Source organism: Mchenga conophoros, linkage group LG22 (genome assembly GCF_057382185.1).
Source record: "Mchenga conophoros isolate Kocher_MC1m ecotype Shallow Benthic linkage group LG22, M_conophoros_male_GT1.1, whole genome shotgun sequence".
Classification (NCBI taxonomy): Eukaryota; Metazoa; Chordata; class Actinopteri; order Cichliformes; family Cichlidae; genus Mchenga; species Mchenga conophoros.
The window spans coordinates 4152237-4174311 of record NC_140546.1 but is presented as its reverse complement, the minus strand read 5'-3'; the positions used below and the strand labels follow the sequence as shown (position 1 = coordinate 4174311).

Genomic DNA, 22075 nt, shown 5'->3' with positions numbered 1-22075 from the left:
CAATATCTTTTCCCTTTAAACTCTCTAATGACTGTATGCAATTGTACATATCTGTCCTCATTGCCAATGAAACTAAATCCTCTTTAAGCCTGATGTTTAGTAAATGAGAGAAAGCTCTTTTATGGACCTGTCACCCCAACCTTCATCCACTGCCAAACTCAAAACTCCACAGCAAACTCCACAGCAGCAAGATGACTCTTTTTCATAAGTCTCTTCATCCCATTGGAGATGGTCAAACATGCATTTGAGTTCCTCTAGAAAATTCTCATACTTAACTACAACTATGGGATTAGTCAGAAAATAGGATTATTCCCAAACAAGGGCTCAATCCCCGAATAAACCCATGAAGGGTGATATATTTGTATAATCATCTGGAAAAGCACTACATGGGTAACTTAACAATAGTTAACAATAACAACAGCAGGAGATTCGGGCCATCTAAAGCTCAGAGGAGGAACAGGAAGTACCTGTTGAAGGTCTACTAGAAGATGTAAACAAAGCATTATAGAAATCCCTAATGCGATCATCACTGAAACCAACCAGCTAATCAACATGGTGGCAGCAGCAATCACTGAGATTCGTGGCGAAAAGATGAACAGCAACAAGGAGCAGTAGCCTCCATGGAGAAGAAGAGAAGAGGCCGAGATCAGAGGAAAGTTAGCCCACTATCGGAACTGAAGAAAGGTATGATGGACAAAGGGGTTCCTAAGAAGTACAGCAAGCTGTCCAAACCTGAGGCCTTGAAACTGCCAAGTAAACACTTACAGCCTTGGACAGCCAGTGGAAGAGAAATATACCAGAGAGACAGAAGGTGGGAGAATAAACCAGATGTTCTCCACTAACCAGCTGCTGCCAATAACCTTCTTAAGATCTCTATGGAAATGCTCTGACTCCAACAAGGACTTTGATCAATCTGATGATGATGCTGTTAATCAGTGAATCCATCACCTTATCGTAATATTAAGTAGGAAACTGACAAAAAAAAAAACCAAACAAAAAAAAAACAGCATGATAAACATACAAGTCTTCAGTTTAATGTGAAACATGACATGGAAAAATTTACTTGGTAAAAATGTGAAATATTTGGACCATAATAGAGCCACTTTTTTTTCACTTTGTGCGACTTTGGCAGCTTACCAAGTGTTTTTGAGTTTTACTGAGTTTACTAAGTTTGTGTTGTGGGTGAGCGTCGGATCAAGTCAGCTGGTTTATTTCTAATGAGTTTATTTGTGGTCTTTTATTTCACTTTTGATTTTGAGTAGCGGTGGGTTTCAACAATAGTTTTCCATCTAAGATCAATTCTAGATTGATTAAAGTGATATCGATTCATTAATCGATATCACTTTAATGAATCGATTTTTAAATATAAATTTATTTTGCCCGAAGTGCCCCAATTTTCTGAAGCTGAAGGTTTTTTCTCTCTCTAACTAAATTTGATTGAAGCAGCAGCAAAAGAAGATCCAAACTATGCTTCACATTTCGCATCACATAAACATCGTCATGAATTTCCTCTGACTTTTGCTGTTTTGCTTCCACCACGATAAAATCACACTTCATGCAGAGCTCTCTCTCTCTCTCTCTCTCTCTCTCTCTCTCTCTCTTTCAGTGTATTTTCAGAACAGTTTCCCATCTAAAAATCTCAGTTTTCTGCATTATTTGCTTGCTTATTACCAGTGTTGAGTAAGTTACTTTAAATTAGTAACTTAGTTACATTACTAGTTACTTCTATCAAAAGTAACTCAGTTACTTCAAGTTACTCGTTACTTTCAGAGTAACTAGTTACTAGGGAAAGTAACTTTGGTTTTACTCAGAATTCTCTTGTTAATGTGTTGCTTCTGTAACTGGATACCCAGCAAGTTTGCCAGTCTTCTAGCTTGCTTATTGCCACAAGTGCACTGTGCCACCTACCAATAGAAATGAAAAAAATAATGTGCACATTTCCACGAGAGAAATCCCACGCCTGGACCGTCGTTGACCGCCGCATGATTCTAGCCTGCTTTTTACATCCAACACAAAAGCTGCAGTCGTGGTGCTTTCGATTGTACTCAGAACTCGGAAATTCTGCCTTCTGAATAGGAAGATGTAGGTAACACCAGACTGCAGATGAGCTGCTTACAGGGCTGGACTGGGACAAAAAAAAAAATCGTCCCAGGGAATATGACTAGAGACCGGCCCACCATTATAGGAAAAATCATAAAGCCTTTGAATGAAAACAAACGCTGTTGTGACAGTGATGTACACTGTTCTGATGGTATATATGCATCAATCTATCAATTGTTTGTTGTAAGACTCAGATAATTATTTTTTTAAAAGCGAGACATTTTAAATGAGAATAAGAAAGAAAAGTATTTCTTTGTGCCCACCTCTCCCTGTTAATGCCCTACCTGGGCCCCTGACAAAACTTTGCTAGACCCGCCCCTGCACAGTTACCAGCTGTCAGCTACCTAAAAAAGGATCCTGGTGTTATTTGTCTCTCAGAAACAGTTCATAACTTCCCTTCAACTCATTCATGTCACCTAAAAGGTAAACCTGTTTCTCCATCACAGCTCTGATGATTCAGTAAGGACATCTCCTGGTTTCATCTTCATGTGTCCCTCTCACCACATATCCAAACCGACATCATGACCAGCAGGTTTACAGCTGTGGCTCCAGCCAACATCAGCTGATACTAGAAATTAATATTAAATAAATTCTAACAACAGCTGATCAAGCTTAAACGTGCTGCTGTTGTTTAGCGCGACATCCGCTGGTTTCCTCTTTCTGGCGCAAAGTGGGCGATAAACAAACAAGAGAGAAAAGCCGATCAGCTGATCATTGATCAGTTTCATAATTGAAGTAGAAACAGGAGAGGGAGGGTGAGAGGATGAGAGAAGAAGAGGCAGCTGTGCAGCGTAAACACAGAATAAATCCAGCTTTGTGTCTTTTTCATTGTAGCTGAATTACGGGACAAACTGTTCCTTTTCACCTCAATACGAAACGCGTAATATTTTCTCTGAATACCAGACGATTCCGTTTTTTACGGGACGGTTGGCAACTCTAATAATTAACCTTATGAACAAAATAAAGTTCAACATCAGTAACATAGCACCACCCAGCTGTATAGAAACTCCGTCATGCTAGCTAGCACGCAGTACGAAAAAGTCAGCATAACGAAAATAAACTCCACCTAAACTTGGTTCATATCTGACCCAGATGGACTGCAGGTTATAACTTCTTACCTGAAGTTCAGTTCACCTGACACTCTCCGGCCGCTTCGGGTCTCTCCTCTTGCCTCCCTTTTCCTTCATCCACCTGCTGGCCTCCACCACTTGCTAATGTTATTGAATCTGTGGAAGCTCCGAGATAGCCACCACACGAAGTAACGAATAACGAGCATATTTAAATCCCAGTAACTAGTAACGCGTTCCTGGTTTTGGCATAATAACTAGTTACCGTGCTCGTTACCACAATAATAACGTAGTTACTGTAACGCGTTACTTAATAACGCGTTAGTCCCAACACTTCTTATTACCATTATGTCGGCTGCTGGGTTTTTTTTTTTTTATTTAACTGACTTCCGACAAGAAAGTCTCATTTCTGCTGTTCAATACTGAAGAAATTTAAACTTTTTAAAATTATGCAAAATTGCGAACTGCTTAGCTGTGTCTAAAATTTTAACCTCTGTAACTTTGCTCTGCTTCACTTCAGCAGCATCAGGTAATGTTATAAGTTGGTTCATGGTTTTCTTCAGTTTTTGTTCTACTGCAAAATCTCCTTCATGTTTTTCTGTGTTTTATCCTCAGTTATTTTGACACAAAGGCATCTGCTGTGGTGCTTACACCTTTGATAAAGTTTCACAAGTGTCAGCTTTATTTTTATAGATATAAAAATATGGATATGTAATGATAAATGTTTAGAATTGTAATATTTCTGGCTTTCTAAGGCAAAATTTTGATTCAAATCGAAGAAACAATTGAATCGTGGATCCAATCAAATCAGGACCTTGTGAATCAGAATCGAATCGATTTTAGAAATCAGTGACGATACATAGCCCTAATTTTGAGCACTGTCATGAACTGGCAGAGGCAGTTCACACAAGAAGTTTACGGAAATATAAAGTTATTTATCAAACATAACAGAACCAAGATGATGTCATGGCTGGCTGTGTGGCAGGCCGAATAGGAATCCAATGCAGGACTTGAAACACAAAGGAAGTGACTAAAGGAGGCAGCTTTTATTCGCTGTGACAAAACCAAACACTGAATTCAAGAAAACAAAAACCTAATGCTGCTGAAAAAGCAGAAACTAGAAATTGGGGAAAAAACTAGGAGGCATGAGGGATACAAGGATTACACACAGCAACATCGAGGACATGACAACGAGCAGAAGGAGGCTGAGCAAGGAGGCAGGAGTTCAACAAACATGAAGACAAAGGTGAGGAAGCACGAACCACCGGGGAGGCACACTAACCAGAAATGAAACAAATGAAACAAACGATTAAACCAGGAAACTGAACAATGCCAAATAAAGCCTAAGACAGTGGTTAACAAACTTTGGTACGCGTACCACTGGTGGTACTTGGTCTCTCTCTAGAGATACACGGGAAGTCTCCAGATTAAATAATATACCATGTCCTGAGGGATTTCTGAAAAGTTCAAATGCACAGCTGTGCTATCACTTATGACATAAATGAAATGTCATAAGTGATGTGGATGACTTTACCAGTCATCCACACACTGGTGATGGCAGCTACATTGTAGCCACAGCCACCCTGGGGCACACTGACAGAGGCGAGGCTGCCGGACACTGGCGCCACTGGGCCCTCTGACCACCACCAGTAGGCAACGGGTGAAGTGTCTTGCCCAAGGACACAACGACCGAGACTGTCCAAGCCGGGGCTCGAACTGGCAACCTTCCGATTACAAGGTGAACTCCCAACTCTTGAGCCACGAACCCCCCTACATGAAGACAGAAAAGAAAAAAGCAGTGAGGTTTGTAGGGTTAGTGAAATTGGACTAGCAGGTCTATAATGCTGTGCTATGTCGTGGCTAGCTACACAGCTATGGTTAGCATACTATAAACACAATGAAGCTGGAGGACGAATGTTAACTTTTTTTTAAAGTTAACATGAGCGTTTCTGATGGTTAGGGACAAATGCAATCGCACGGCAGGATGCTGTAAACAGACCAAACTTCAGTCAGGAGATAATCCATCCACAATATGAGGTTAGTCATTAATATACTGCTGCATGGGCTGGGCTGCAGTTACATTGTAGGGTTTAAAAACTGAGCTTTAAAATGAACGGTGGTAATAAAAACCGAGAGAGGCCGACAGGGATCACTGACTTTTTTTAGGGGCTTGTTCAGATTAAACAGAACAAGATACAAAGCATTAAAACATGTTAAAAACACAACAGCCCTGATAAACGCAGAGTAGTTTGTTCATACATCATCACTTAAAGACTGATATTCCACCTGCTGTGAATGTTTTAATACAGTACAGCTGGTATTATTATCACTTGTCACATCCTGTTTATGACAGTTAAAATAAATAACATTCATATAAGATTTAAAATTGTCTTGTGTAAACTGCATGTGGTGTTAAATAGGCCTATACTACTGTACTTTAATGTTGGTCATAAGGGTGGTACTTTAAGAGCCATATATTTTATGAGGTGGTACTCATTGTGAAACGTTTGAGAACAACTTGCCTAAGGGACATCGAAACACTGGGTAGCAGAGCCAGGACCATGACAGACAAAAAGATCACCAATAGCTTGATGTCAGATGGAGTGGAAGACAGAGACGGAGCAGCTCATATGGAAAATCCTCAAGCAGGTGTTGAGGTTCACTTGTTGACCTCACCGATCCTTTGATATCACAGCTGGAGAAGAAGAGTCAGATTAGGTAGATTAGGCATCAAAGCTTTATTACCAATGCGCATTGGGAGATTCCACTGCATGGAGTCACAGCAAACACCGAGTGGATCTGAGGAGCACTCCTCATACACACCTTCAGTTGCGGTTTTTGATATGGGCGACAGGGGCGGTTGCCCAGGGCAGCATCGTGGTGGGGGCCGGCATCATGGCATCGGCAAAAGAAAAAAAAAGGTAGCTCGCACCCATGCTGCCCCGACATAGTGCCAGGCACCAATTGGTTTTCTATTGCCCATTTGCGGGGAGTAAAGGCGCCCTGTATTTGCGAGGTGTGGCTGCTGCTTGCCAAACCCAGCGAGGAGAGGGGCAGGGCTGCGGGGGAATTCTCTGACTTGCTGGAGCGGCATCTAATAACAAGCTCACGTATAAAACAAACCAACAAACTAGGGCTGTGAACGTAAACGCCGTCATCATGATTAACGCGATTAAAAATTTTGACGCGATTAATCCGTTTGGAGCGCAGAATGACTCAAAATCCCAGAAATGTCTCTGTCAACGCATTTCAGGCAGTTTGCCCAAAGTTTGTCCTTTCTGCGCTCCAGATGGGAGACGGCGTTAACGTGTTAACGTTGACAGCACTACAACAAACACAAAAAGTGAAGACATTATGATACAGACTTATAATTTGCACCGATGTGTTTTCTAAATTTTATCACAGACATATATGCGAAAAGTGAGCACGAGGGCCCTCAGTGCGCCTGCGTGCTGCTGCTGAAGACTCACACACCAACCTGTCAAAAATGGAGAGGGTGCACTGTTTCCAAATAGTGCACATTTCATTCATGTTGTTAATCTAAGCCCATTATGTATTCATTATTTTTCCTGGGTTGTGTTCAAAGAAAAAAAAAGAAACCTATAAAAGGTGTAGGTTATTAGTCTATTAGTTCATGTAGTGGGGTCAAAATTACTGATGGAAGATGGAGAAGAAAAGGTCAAAGCCATCAGGTCCTCAGTTAGACAGCCACTACTGTGGCTATGATAGTAAACAGTAGGCAGACAGTAGACACTGATGTGGCTTATTGAATCTTTTGGATTGTGTTCAGAACAATATTAATTAGCCATTAATTGGAAGAGGTGTATTGCTGATTTGTCTGCTATTCTCAATGTATGATGAAATATAACGGCTGTTTATTATCCATTTGCATAGTCTCTCTCTCATTATATAAAACATTTATCTGGTTAAATTCAGTATGACCACACACAGGTCATGGCTGCGTGTGTCAAGGTCATCTGGTCTTCCAGGTGGTAGAGTTAACTGAGAGGAAAACGGCCGAGTATGGGAAGTTTGCAGGGGATCGTCTAAGCAGGAGCAGCTATTGCCAGCCCAATGACGTCCTGCCAAGGTTTAGCCAGGCAGACACTTCACCAGGCCCAGCCGGCTGTTATGATTCAGGGGACTGCACAGTAAGAAGTCCCCTAAATCAGGCACACCAATATTGCAAAGAGGGCATCAAGTCTGTTGTGGATTTAAAGGGGCAACCCATGGATCACACAAACTACCTATAGACAAGAGTTAAATATTCATCACCCAGGCTGGGCCACCTAGGTGGCTTTATTTCTGGGTCTAGAGATGCTTTTTAAGTAATGGTTTAAATACTGCCAGCTCAAAGGCCTGTGGTACATAGCTGATTACTAGAAATAGGTTGATCATAATGAAAATTGAAGAAGGTAACTGAGGACAGTTTGCAACTGAACTTCATTTGGAGTTACACTCAACAAAAATATAAACGCAACACCTTTGTTACTGCTCCCATTCCCCATGTGATGGACGTAGAGACCTAAAATTCAGTCCAGATACACAATATAACCATCCCTCCCAAACAGTGGTCACAAATCAGTCCAAATGTGTGGTAGTGGGCACATCTGCTATATTGAGATAATCCATCCCACCTCACAGGTGTGCCACATCAGGATGCTGATCTGACATCATGAGTAGTGCACAGGTGTACCTCAGACTGCCCACAACAAAAGGCCACCCTGGAATGTGCAGTTTTTTGCGCTATTGGGGGTCTGGGGACCCAGAACCGGTCAGTATCTGGTGTGACCACCATTTGCCTCATGCAGTGCAACACATCGTCGCATGGAGTCTATCAGATTGTCAATTGTGGCCTGTGGAATGTTGGTCCACTCCACTTCAATGGCTGTGCGAGGTTGTTGGATATTCGTGGGAACTGGTACACGCTGTCGTATACGCCGGTCAAGCACATCCCGAACATGCTCAATGGGTGACATGTCCGGTGAGTATGCTGGCCATGCAAGAACTGGGACATTCTCAGCTGCCATCTGCCCTGAACAATGTGAACCATGATTCATCCGTGAAGCGCACACCTCTCCAACGTGCCAGACGCCATCGAATGTGAGCATTTGCCCACACAAGTCTGTTACGGCGACGAGCTGGAGTCAGGTCAAGACCCCGATGAGGACGACGGGCATGCAGTTGAGCGTCCCTGAGACGGTTTCTGACAGTTTGTGCAGAAATTGTTTGGTTGTGCAAACCAATTGTTCCAGCAGCTGTCTGGGTGGCTGGTCTCAGACGATCTTGGAGGTGAACCTGCTGGATGTGGAGGTCCTGGGCTGGTGTGGTTACACGAGGTCTGCGGTTGTGAGGCCGGTTGGATGTGCTGCCATATTCTCTGAAACGCCTGTGGAGACGGCTTATGGTTGAGAAATGAACATTCAATGCACGGGCGACAGATCTGGTTGACATTCCTGCTGTCAGCATGCCAATTGCACGCTCCCTCATTGCTTGTGGCATCTGTGGCATTTTGCTGTGAGACAAAACTGCACATTCCAGGGTGGCCTTTTGTTGTGGGCAGTCTGAGGTACACCTGTGCACTACTCATGATGTCAGATCAGCATCCTGATGTGGCACACCTGTGAGGTGGGATGGATTATCTCAATATGGCAGATGTGCCCACTACCACACATTTGGACTGATTTGTGACCACTGTTTGGGAGGGATGGTTATATTGTGTATCTGGACTGAATTTTAGGTCTCTACGTCCATCCCATGGGGAATGGGAGCAGTAACAAAGGTGTTGCGTTTATATTTTTGTTGAGTGTATTAAGAGTCTTTTTCATTACAGGCTGGTGTGCACCCAAGAAGATTAAATGCTGTGAATAAATGAAACGCTGTGTTCTAATCCCACTAAGTTCAGTTGCATTATACTGACACCTAGAGCCTTAAGGCAACTGTTGTTGGAATTTGGCGCTAAATAAATGAATTGAATTGAATGTGGGAGGGCATCCTCCACACATAGGATGGAGCCTGCATTTGTCTGAAAGGATTAGAGAGAGGCATGGCAGAATCCAAATGCATCCTCTTGTTTTGGTTTTGACTTCACACAATCTGCAGGTACGTTTTCAGTTACAGTTTTTTGATGTAGCTCAAGCCATCATTCTCCACCAGATTGTCTACTCAGCAGTAACTTGGTTCTTCGAGGTTTCTAGTTGTTTCCTTGTGAGGAGAGATGTCTTCTCTCTGTTTCCAGTCTGTCATAACTCAGTTCAAGTATTCTCTGCTTACCTGTTCGGCTCATCTGGTCACTTGACGCTCTTTCATTTCCTCCTGCACTGATCTGGACTCCGCTCCTTGAGTGGAGTTTTTTTAGTGGTAACAATCCCAGATTTGTGTGTTTGATGATGGCAAAGATTCCTATGTTTACTTTTATTTATAAGTGAGGAAACTGGCAGTTATTGCTGGTCAGATCAACTTGAACACATGTGAGAGGCTTCTTTAGTTTGTTTTACTGAAAACACCTTTGACTGCTGCTGTCGCTGACCTGAGGTTTGTCAAATGTGTCAAACAGCTAATGACAGCTGGAAGCAGGGAAATATTTGATCACAACAGAGCATCTCCTGTCTCTCTTCAGCAAGTCAAAGAGATAAATACGACCAAAAGGAACTGCTTCCTTTTTACTGCCATGCAGAAGGGCTCAGCTGGTGATGTAGGGTACACTGCACACGCTTTGAGAATTAAATTAGTTGATGCATTTATTACTTCTAGGCTGGACTACTGTAATTCATTATTATCAGGCTGTCCTAAAATCTCCCTAAAAAGGCTTCAATTGAGCCAAAATGCTGTGTGTCTTTGTTCTGTCTTCCTCTCCTTCCAACGAGTCGCGACAGATCACCACCACTCTGCTGCAGGAGGGAATTTTTCCTTCCCACTGTCGCTAAGTGGTCATCTGATGTTTTTTGTTTTCCTTTAAAAAAATATTATTATAAAGTCTTTCCTATACAACATATAATGCTTTCATGCTTTTTCTTTGATCTGGCACTGTATAAGTACAATTTATTCAGAAATGAATGTATGAAAATCTACATGTCATGGTCCTGGGTCGTGCGACCCAGTGTTTTGTGCTTAACCTATTTTGATGTTTATTCTTTGTTTAGGTTCTTTAAGGTAGTCCAGTCCTTTTGTAGTTATGTTACCCTTGTATCAAGCCTCCCTTGCCCTTCGTGTGTTTATGTCTGTGTGTCTTGTATTGTCAAGTTCATGCTGTCGCGTCTGTCACCTCCCCCTGTACTACGTCTCCCCGGTTCATGTCTCATGTTTCCTGTTTTACTTTGAAGGCCTGCATTCACTGTCAGTATATTCAGTTTCACTCCTCCTGTCCTGTCGTTAAGTTCATGTATGTCAGCTGCGTTCCCATGTGTGGCCACTTCCCCTGATCATCCCTCATGTGTATTTAGTCTCTGTGTTTCTTACAGTCTGTGTCGCGTCGTCTGTGTTCCCACCCTCCGTGTTTCCATGCCCGGTCTATTGTATTCCAAGTCATAGCCTTACCTTAGTTTATTCCCAGTTTAGGTTTCTGTTTAGTTATTGCTCTTGTGCTGCCCTTATTCTGGTTTGCTTCTTTTGTATTCATCAGCCACAATAAAAGGCTCGCTTTTGTTTAAGTTCACTTCCGTATCACTCGTGTCTGCACCTGAGTCCTCCACGCACTCTCCACACGGTCTGTCACAGCGGCCCGTGACACTACAGATTTATTTGAATATTTTCTTGAATATTTTTAGATGACCTTGTTAGAAGACCTTTTTGAGTTTGTTCTAGTTATATAAGTGTATTTAACAGTTAATCTGGCAGTATCATACAAAAAATAAGTCATTTTGGTGAGCTTGTTTGCTTCAGAGTCAAAGAACCGTGTCTGTGGAGGGAGGTTTTCGTACGACTGCTTTTCACTGTGTGAATGAATACTGACTGTTGCTGTAGTGTCGGCCAGAACAGTAATAAACTGCTGCATCTTCAGCCTGGACTCCACTGATGGTCAGAGTGAAGTCTTTGTCTGATCCACTGCCTGTAAAACGACTTGAAATACTTGATGCTCACCGGTTTGACCAGTAAATGAGTAGTTTAGGAGGTCCCCCTTGTTTATGTTGGTACCATTCAACAGAGTCAGAATTAATGACAGTATGACTGATTTTACAATCCATGCTCACAGATCCTCCCACAGCAGAGCTCACTGCTCCAGGCTGAGTCACTGTGATCTGTCCTCTGGACTCTGAGGACACAGAGACAAAAACATAAAGCAGCTTCATGGTTTTGTGGGCTTCATTTCAGAATTAAGAAAAAAAAAACAAAGAAAAAATAAACTTTCTTTATCAACATAGGAGACACTAAAAATGTCTCTTTCAGAACATCAGTGCAGTTTAAAAAGTGTAAAAGTCAGAATAATATATGTCACAAAGATGAGGTTAAAGACTTGATGAACTAAACTTTAAAGTAAATTTTCAGATCATGTGAAATATTTCTGTGACCAAGAATGTAGCTGAGCAATCTACATACATACATATATCAGTACTGCAGTTTACTAAAATATTCTCCTTTAATAACTACTTCCCAGTTTGAATATTTACAGGAGAGTTTCTTCATCACAGATCTGACTCACAGTATCAACTGTTTTGTGTTTCACATGTTCTTCTGTGCGAGCTCGTCAGGATGGACACAAGTCTGATGTTTTGAGTCAAACCCACATAAACATTTAGGGTTAGACTGTGTGTGTGTGTGTGTGTGTGTGTGTGTGTGTGTGTGTGTGTGTGTGTGTGTGTGTGTGTGTGTGTGTGTCCTCAGTGAACTGTATCAGTCTCTGCAGTATCTTCCAGCTGCAGCAGTCACTTCAGTTTCTGTTCAGTCTGACTGAGGGAGGTTTTTGTACGACTGTTCTTCACTGTGTGAACACATACTGACTGTTCAACCAGTGAGCACTCTTACAGTAATAAACTGCTGCATCTTCAGCCTGGACTCCACTGATGGTCAGAGTGAAGTCAGAGTTTGATCCACTGCCTGTAAAACGAGCTGGAATCCCTGAATGTAGATTGCTAGCATAGTAAATGAGCAGTTTAGGAACTCCTCCATCTTTCTGTTGGTACCAGTGCAAATAGTGGTTGTTCTTCCAAAAATTAACATCCTGACTGGTCCGACACTTGATGCTCACAGATCCTCCCACAGCAGAGCTCACTGCTCCAGGCTGAGTCACTGTGATCTGTCCTCTGGACTCTGAGGACACAGAGACAAAAACATAAAGCAGCTTCATGGTTTTGTGGGCTTCATTTCAGAGGGACAGATGTTGATAGAGGAGAGGAGTTTGATTCTCTGGACTTTACCTGTGAAGCAGCAGCAGAGGAGAGTCCAGATGAGGACGCAGATCAAAGTCATGTTTTTGATGAGGAGGATTTCTGTGGCTTCTGTTGTGATGAAGGACAGCTGTCAGTCATCCAGTGTTCAACTCTCAGGACTATAAACTCTCCCAGAGCACTGGAGCATGGTGCTGCTGATGCAAAGTGCCTCTCTATGGAAATCATCTGACTGACTCCAACAGGACTTGCTTAAAAAAAGTTTTTCACAGCATATTTAGCATGTGACACACATGAACCCTGTAGAATTTATAGACAGTTAACAAATGCTCTTTGAGCGCAAAATCTCCAACGGGAGATTGCTGGATATTTAGATCGACTGTAAAATTGACATGCACTTGTTCGCACTAAAGGAAACCACCATCATTTCATGTGGCTACCATATCGGCGCCAGCTGTGGTCTCAAGGCTGGAGCTGACCAACAAAAAACTGTTTCTGATGACAGACTCTGTAGACTCTTCGTTCCCATCCTGTGTCCCCCATCCTGGATTCCAAACACCTTTGAACGCTTATCTCCAAGGCTGTGGTCGGACGGCGGGTCTAGTCCCAGCGCATGCTGCAGGACCGGATGTGCTGTCTACACCGACTTACTCTCACCCCTTACTCATGCCTGTTTCTTGTCATGTGCTTCTATGGTGTATTAAGATTCATGTGCTTTTGTGCTGAGGTGGTTTTTTTCTGTCCTCAAACTGTTCACCCATCAGGAGCTCAGTCTGGGTGGAGCTTTTTTCTCCTTCTCTTGCCTCATGTTGTGTATCCGTTCTTTAAGTCTGATGTCGTTAGCCATGTCTGGGCCCAAACTCCGCTGCAGGTCCTTAAGTCAAATGATCACTGCAGTATTACTGAGAGTTGAAAAACTTTATAAATTCTTTCATCTTTAATAAAATGATCAGTGTGGCTGCTCTACCAGGTATAACAATTAAGTTTAACATCCGGGCATCCATGAAAACAGAATTTATATTTAGACTTCCATCTAAATATATTACACCATGTTCTGACTGAGAGATTTATGAAACAAATTAAAACGTACAGCTCTGCTATCACTTCCAACAAAAACGAAGACAGGAAAGTAAACAGCAGTGACGTTTGTAGGGTTACTGAAGTTGGACTACCTGGTATATAATGATGTGCTCGCTAGCACGACAAAGCTATGTTAGCATAACATAAACAGTGAAGCTGGAGGACGAACGCTAACGGAGGACTTTTTTCCACTCGATAAAAGTTAATGTGAGGGTTCCCAATGGTTAGGGGCAAATGCAATCGCATGGCAGGATGCTGTAAAAGGACTAAACGTCAGTCCAGTTTTGCCAACTTAGCGACTTTGTAGTCGTGTTTTTAGCAAGTTTTCAGACCCCCTTAGCGACTTCTTTTCTAAAAAGCCACTAGCAACAAGTCTGGCGACTTTTTCTGGTGTTAGGGAAAAATATAACTCGACCCCTACAGTGAGGGGATGTGAACGCTGTATGAATTTGAACAGATGTGTTAGAGCTCACCTTTATCCTCCTGTATCATCACCATCATTGACACTGAATGAGGGGACATAATCATAATTATAAGACTTTTTATTCCCTGGCTTTTAACTCTGTGGGTAACTGACATTTTTTATTGTTTTTTAACTTTATTGCTATGTCTGGTTTTATTATTATGTGCATATTAGTATTGTACAGCACTTTGGTCTACCAGGTGTGTTTTTAAAGTGCTACAGTGGGGCAAAAAAGTATTTAGTCAGCCACCGATTGTGCCAGTTCCCCCACTTAAAATGATGACAGAGGTCAGTAATTTGCACCAGAGGTACACTTCAACTGTGAGAGACAGAATGTGAAAAAATATCCATGAATCCACATGGTAGGATTTGTAAAGAATTTATTCGTAAATCAGGGTGGCAAATAAGTATTTGGTCAATAACAAAAATACAATTCAATACTTTGTAACATAACCTTTGTTGGCAATAACAGAGGCCAAACGTTTACTATAGGTCTTTACCAGGGCCCTGTTTCAGGAAGCCGGTTTGGAAAACTCAGAGTGAAAAACGACACTCACGGTTGAGTAACCCCGAACTGTCCAACTCGGAATATTCCGTTTCAGAAAGGCTGATAACAATTAGTTCAGTCAACGCGGAGTTGCTTTAACCCCAAGTGAAGCGCGCGGACGAGGATACATAAAGCCCTGATAAGCGGAGCACAGATTAAGCGAGTCACCATGGAGACGGAGGGAAAGAAGGCGCGGTCAATGTATTTCACAGCGCTTGAGGCCGAAATTCTGATGGCAGCATATGCCGATAACATGCAAATTCCGCGGAAAAAAGTAACACAGCCACAGCTGCAAAAGCATGCATGGCAAAACATAGCCGACAGAGTCAATGCGTGAGTGTTAATTTAAACATTGATCGAGGGATTTCCACCCATTTAACACGTTATTTTATCATATGTTATTTTATTTGTTATTTTATACTGTTGGAGCTATTTGTTCTTTATTTTTGTTTTTGTTCTTATTTTTGAAATTAGTTAAAGTTTGTTGTTAGTTTACTTATATTTTGGGGTTTATTTGTCGGTTAATATTTTGTTTTAAATGATTTGTTTTGTTTGTTGTTATTTTGTTAAATTAGTCAGTAAGAGCTGTAGGGCCATTTTGTTTCTATAAATAAAGAGACTGGTATAGGACCAGCATGCATTGGGGTGGGCCTATGGTTTTTTACCAGAGCAGGAGAAGCAGTAGGAAGGATCTTGTTATTGCTTGCCAAATGGATAAATAAACCAAAACCAAAACTCTCAACTAAAAGGTTTGGACAATGGACTTCTTTTGCCTGCGTACGAAATATTACCTCAGTGCAGCAGTGGCTTGTGGACTTTAAGTTGTGGGACGTTTGATCTTACAAAAGTAAAGGAATTGCCACTACATATACATTTTATTTTGTGATGTGATGTGAGCGCAGGTGCAACCCAACAGGCCCCAAACGTGCCTGGCAGCAAGTAAAAATGAAATATAAAAATATAGTCCAAACAGGTAAGGTGTAATTGTATTATGAGCCATAGTGCTTGGTCTGTTTGTCCCATGTAAATCAATTGCAGTTAGAGGCTACATTAATTTTCTTTCTGTAAGCACTTATTGAAATTATCTGAGCACATTACAAGTACATATTTGCTTACTCTGTATGCTCAAATGTGGCCCGTTATAGCCAACAGAAAAAAAGCGGAGGCCCGAAAAACAGGTGGGGGTCCTCCACCACCACCACTCACAGAGGCTGAGCAGTTGGCCCTCAGCCAAAACAGTGGGCGCCCTGTGGCCGAAGGCATCTCTGCGGGGACATCCTCTGAGTCAATAACCCCGCAAGACACAAGTGCCTACATAAGGGGTAAATTCAAAATAATACATGATGTGCATACATCCTTTCTTCACAGTCACCTTTGCAGTGCTACTCATTCATTTGATAAACTCTTTACCATAATGAATTATTTTGTAGTGAAGTTATTTTCCTACTGATTTTGCCTTCCCTCAGCCTTGGTTGTCTTTGAGAGCATAATGACAATGAAGTGTAAGGTGCTTGGTATGTTTGTTAATTGCCATTTGGTCCCTTGTAAGTTATAAGTGACCTGTATAAACCTCATATTCTATCAGTTGATGGTGGTGGTGTACTGCATCTGGTGCAGCCTCCTGTTGAGCCAGACCAACATGCAGTTGTGAGTAATACTCCACAGATTATATGAGTTTACAGTAGAACAGCAATGTTGTCTATTTCTTTACTACAGGAAAATAATGAAGAAACATTGACAGCTGTTACAGAGGAGGAAGCAACAGAGACACTTTATGAGGTTTACATCTTTTAATACTTTGTGTACAGGAAATACAGGCGACCAATAAAGCCAGTTGAACAAAAAATCTGTTTATTCTTCTTTCAACATGTTGAGGTGATTGGTCAAAAGAAATGATTGTGACATATGGTGTCTCTGACTGCGCTTCCATCTTGTATGTCCGTGGGAGGGTCAGGATGTTCATGGTTTGGATCACTGCTGATGTTTGGTTCAGAAGGACAGTGTTCTCCTCTAATTGTGGCAATGTTGTGAAGAATCACACATGCCACAATAATGTCACATGCCCTTTCTGGGGTGACCCTGAGTCTTTGCAGGCACTGGAACCGGGCCTTAAGCATTCCGATAGTCATTTCAATTCTGGCTCTTGTCCTGCAATTAGCCAGATTATATCGCTGCTGTGGGCCCGGTTCAGGGTCAGGGTAAGGGGTAAGCAAATAGGGTAAACATGGATACCCCCTATCACCAAGCAAGTAGCCAGTGAACTCTCCTAAGACAGAAGGGTACACTTCAGTTCAAATGTCCCTGAAGCAATTGGTCTTTATATATTTTAAAGTATTCTCAACTCACCATGTCCAAATTTTGTGCTCAGTGTACATTCACGGAATATTTGTGAGTCATGGACAGAGCCTGGCCACTTGGCTTCCACATTTGTGATAATGTTGGCAGCATCACATATGATCTTCACAGTGCAGAGAACACAAATTAGCATCCATTACTATAATGAAATAATTTGTTAGTTTGACATGCTACAGGGAACTATGTACCTGCACATTAATGCTGTGGAAAGACTTCCTGTTCACATAGTCTCCTTCATTTACTGAAGGAGCAATGATTGGAATGTGAGTGCCATCTGTATAGCCAATCACGCCTGGGAACCGTGAAAATAAATGTGAAATTTAAGTAGTAGTCCAAGTATCACCACATCATACATTAAGTTTTGGTCATCCTGATACCTGCAATTTTGTGGCATCCCTCTTTGATAAATCTTGTGGGTCTGTGACCGGGGAACACCACAAACGAGTACAGGAGACGTTTCAGTGCAACTGTAACATTCCTGACTGCCCGACAGACGGTAGCCTTGGAAACGTGCTCAGCGTCACCAATATTATACAGAAAGCTCCCGTTTGCAAAAAACCGAAGTGCAATACAAATAATATGTACAGAACTGAGAGGATGTCCGCGATGTGTCACATGCGTAATATATGGCCTGAGGATGTTATTCAAATAAATTATAGATTGTGCTGAGAAACGGTAACGTTCGCACAGAAAATCATCAGGAAATGATAAAATGTCCAAACGCGCTCTGATCACTCTCTCCCGGCGGAGAGCTCTGCGGAGAATTTGGGCTTCACGATCTACTGGCTCTTCAAGGAAGTGGCACGCCATGTCCGACACTTCCTACTGTCAGGTTTCCGACAAAGGGGCGGAGACAGTCAGGGTTAGTTGTAGTAAACCTGCTAGGGGGCAGGTTAGCTTCACGGAGTGTGTCGTCATAGTGACTCACTCAGGCTGCAGCTGAACTCGCTTTGTGAAACCGAAAACCCAGAGTTTTCGTTAACTCAGGGTATACTTACTCAGTTTTTCCACTAAACCGGCTTCCTGAAACAGGGCCCAGGTTTGCACACACAGTAGCTGGTATTTTGGCCCATTCCTCCATGCAGATCTTCTCGAGAGCACACACACACACACACACACACACACACACACACACACACACACACACACACACACATCTCCTCACTAATGCGCTTTCATTGGAAAACACATCGTTTTCTCTCTGTTTTGGCGTCCCGTCTACACTGAGACAGCGTTTTCGCTCAAGGAAAATGCTGTGCTCTCGTAAACGCATACATTTGAAAATGGTGCTTTCGTGTCGCAGTGTGGACCGTGAAAACGGAGACTTTCTAAAACGATGACGCATGTTAGTCATGTGATGCAGTCATTTGACCAATTAAACTAAGGAGGGCATTATACAGCAGTTGTTTTGTTTGCTCTATTAAGACTAATATCAGTCTGTACATGCTCCAGATTGCTTTTCTTCAAATTCTTAAACTCTTACTCGCTTTTGCAACTTTGTACTTTTGTGTTACTCGCAGAAACAACTCCACCTCATTGTTAGTCCATTTAAAAAACTCGGTGCTTTTCCTCAACATTTTGCCGCGACGTTTAAAGAGCTGGAAAGTAAATATGTGCCAGACAGTGTCATGATTCGGCTGTGTAGCAGGCAGGAGAGGACCCAAACGCACACTCACGGGGACACGGGGAATAAACTCAGAGAGCACAGCTTTATTGCTGGAAAGGCAGATCACGGGTAATACAAAACTAAACTGGGAAAAACTAAATATAAAGCTCACCAAGAAACACAGGGAGAATCACACACAGCATGAGGGAGAAGGCGACACCGAACTGAGGGAGACGCAGACATAAATACACAGAGGGTTAACGAGGGAAGTGGGAACACACGGGGAACACAGCTGACACAGATAACCATAACGAGACAGAGCAGGAGTGAACACAACATGACGCATACTGACGAGAGATTGTCAAAGTAAAACAGGAAGTACACGGAGGTTCAGACAGGAGGAGAGAGAGCACGGGGAGAACACAGACATAACGGGCTGGGGAAAACATGGAATAAAACACAAGGAGAGACGACGGCTCACAGATACACAGGGGCACACAGGAGGTAACCAAATAAGGAACATCTTAACTAAATAACCTAGGAACCAAGGCATAAATAGTGAACAAAATACAAAACACACAAAAACTAAGAATACTGGGCCAACATGGCCCAGGACCATGACAGACAGAAATGAAGCAGGTCGAATCTTCCTGCGTTTCACACATGCGTGGACCCGCAACTCTGTGAAAACAACTGAAAACCCTAGTGCGGACGCGGAGTGTTTTCAGATGAAAACGCAGTTTTATCTGGGCTATCTGGGCTAGTGTGGACGTAGCCTGAAGATGAATGGCACAGCCCTCTTTAAATACAGTCAAACAGTTGTTGTTCACACCCTTGTCCCGTCCGAGAGAGTTTACAACCTTGTCTCCTCTTCCAGTGTCACATAGAGACTGCTCCTTGCCTCGTCCCCACATCCTCAAAGACCTGATTAACAAAAGACTTCACCACCTGTTGAATTCCCCCCTCTGGGTGTCACCAACTTTCTCACGATGTCTGACTTTGTGCAATAGAGTAAAAGCTGAATGCTTCCCCACATGTGAACCTTGAAGTGACCCAAGAGTGATATTACTAAAACATGTGACAAATTCATAAAATAAAAGAAATTTCCAGCACATTTCCACTCTTTGGATTACTCTGCTAATCACATCAATAACAGACTTTTCTTTTCTGACATTCTGTATATCACATCAACACCATTGTACACTCAAAGAGGTTTCACTATGTGCATCCTCACTTCACTATTCTCCTCTCCACCCTTTTGTTCATCTCCAATCGTCCTCATAGCCTAAACTTCCATATGCAAAAGATAACAATAATGATTAAAGGAAAAAGCTTCCCAAAAATGTCAAATTACACATGGAAACATGATGTTCATTCAATAGAAACTGTGGTTAAGATAACTGGCGTACTAGAAAAGCAGTGGAAGTTCTGACTGCTGGTATACCACAACTTTATGCTTTCAACAGCTATCGTTAAGCGACCAGCTTGTATGAAGCTTATCTGATATTTATATAGTGATCCTCCAGCTTCCAACTGTATTACCCTTCCATGTGACCAATGACCATTCACACAGCAGTCGCTTTCTAAAACGTCAGATATGTATCGTATTCAGTACCACAGACAAAAGTGAACTAGGTCGGATTTGGAAAATATTGGATTTGTGCTTTCTGTCATACCATGATCGGATATGAGTCGCTTAGGGTCAAAATAGTTGGATTTGATGCACTTTCGCCTGCAGTGTGAACGTAGCCTTAGTCTTGCTGTTCAGTGCTGGCTCAGTACCGTTGTATGTTTGTGTCCTTTGTCAATATATATGCATCTTTGTATGGAGTGGATCAGCCAGTTTATCAGAGCATCAAACACAAATATATCTGATTTTTCTATATTTATGAATATAGTCTCTAAAAATGTAGGAAATCAACAAAGTCTTCATTTACACTGATGCATATTAATTAACATTTACATTTCTGTAAATTGGATCCACTGTGTTATTCTCAGATTTTGATATCAGAAAAAGTCCCAAGAAATCAAAGTCAAAAGTTTTACATTCCAAATAAATTATTCATTATTTAAATGTGATGCACTGTAATATTTTCAGTTTTCACATGAGCTGACAAAATGATACAAACAGTGAATGATTTTGTTGAGTTTGTTGGTTTCAGAGTCAGAGAGCCGTGTCTCTCTACAGTCAGAGGTTTTTGTACGGCGCCTCAATGAGTTTGTATCACTGTGGTACACGTTCGGTGGAGGAACCAGACTGGATGTTAACTGTAAGTACATTTCACTCATTTATGAAGCTCAAACTTGTATCATTAAGGTGAATTTCATTTCCTTCTACATAAATACTTCATGTTTCTCATGAATATAAAATTTAATATCAGTGTAAATTTTGAATTTAGACGAAAATCGTCTTGTGTATTTATTTTTACTGGAAATTAAACTTTTAAAAGTTTTTTTTTCTTGAAGGAAAGTAGAAAAAGTTTATATATTTTACATTTCCATAAAAGTTTTGTCTTCAACCTTTTGCTGCAAATAATGTGCCATCCATCTAAAATTAATAGTTCTAAACGATTTAACATTATTAACGACACATTAACAGTTTGCTGTCTGAGATTTGCTGAGTTTATGAATTTTAAAGTGTGAGTAAGTACAGTTATCTTTATTGTTCCAAAATAGAGCAAAACAGGTCTATGCTTCTTTCTTTTTTACATAATAAATTGTTTTTTTGACAATTTTTTGACAAAATTCTCACATTTTAATATTTTATTTGTTTTCTAATTGTAAAACTAATAAATTATTCAAACATAACACACACGAGAACATCAGAAGTCAAAGAAACGGTTTAATATTTTTATCTTTGGTACTGAAACTCGTCTGTTGCCATGGTTACCAAGCTCAGAGAGGGAAGTGAAACATCTGGAGATCAGTTTCACCCAAACTCCCAGTTTCTCTAACATCTCTCTCTCTCTCTGCAGTGGGTCGAGTCCCCCCCTCCCTGACCGTGCTGGCGCCCTCTAGTGAGGAGCTGAAACAGGGGAAGGCTACAGTCATGTGTGTGGCCAACAAGGGCTTCCCCTCAGACTGGAGTCTGTCCTGGAAGGTGGATGGCAGTGGCAGCATCAGCTGGGAGGAGAGCAGGAGCCCCGTGGTGCAGGAGAACGACGGCCTCTACAGCTGGAGCAGCACCCTGAGGCTCCCTGCAGACCACTGGATGAAGGTGGGCTCTGTGACCTGTGAGGCCACCCAGGGCTCCCACACTGTGATCTCAGAGCCACTGATGAGAGACCAGTGTCCCCAGTCCTGACCTGACTAACTGTGACTTTCATGCTGGTCTTACTTTCAGTCTGCACTCTGTAGCTTTAAAAAAAAAAAATTAATTTCTTCTCTCATTTTTCATTGCTTTGTTTAAAGTTTAAAGTTTGTTTAAAGTTTTAAAGAATAAAAAAATATCTATATTAAATAAGAATCGAGTCTTTGTCTTAATTTTGTGGTGATGTCAATATTAAACTCTAAATAATGATTTCCAGGGTTCTA

The 22075-nt window shown here is 41.8% G+C and overlaps 1 pseudogene across 1 annotated transcript; it reads left to right on the top strand.

Moving 5' to 3' along the window:
- Nucleotides 1-620: 620 nt before the first annotated feature.
- Nucleotides 621-22007, top strand: LOC146548562 (Ig kappa-b4 chain C region pseudogene; annotated as a pseudogene). The gene is made up of 3 exons (XR_014890549.1): nt 621-753; nt 20704-20811; nt 21517-22007. The product of XR_014890549.1 is annotated as an Ig kappa-b4 chain C region pseudogene (transcript).
- The last annotated feature ends 68 nt before the right edge of the window (nt 22008-22075 follow it).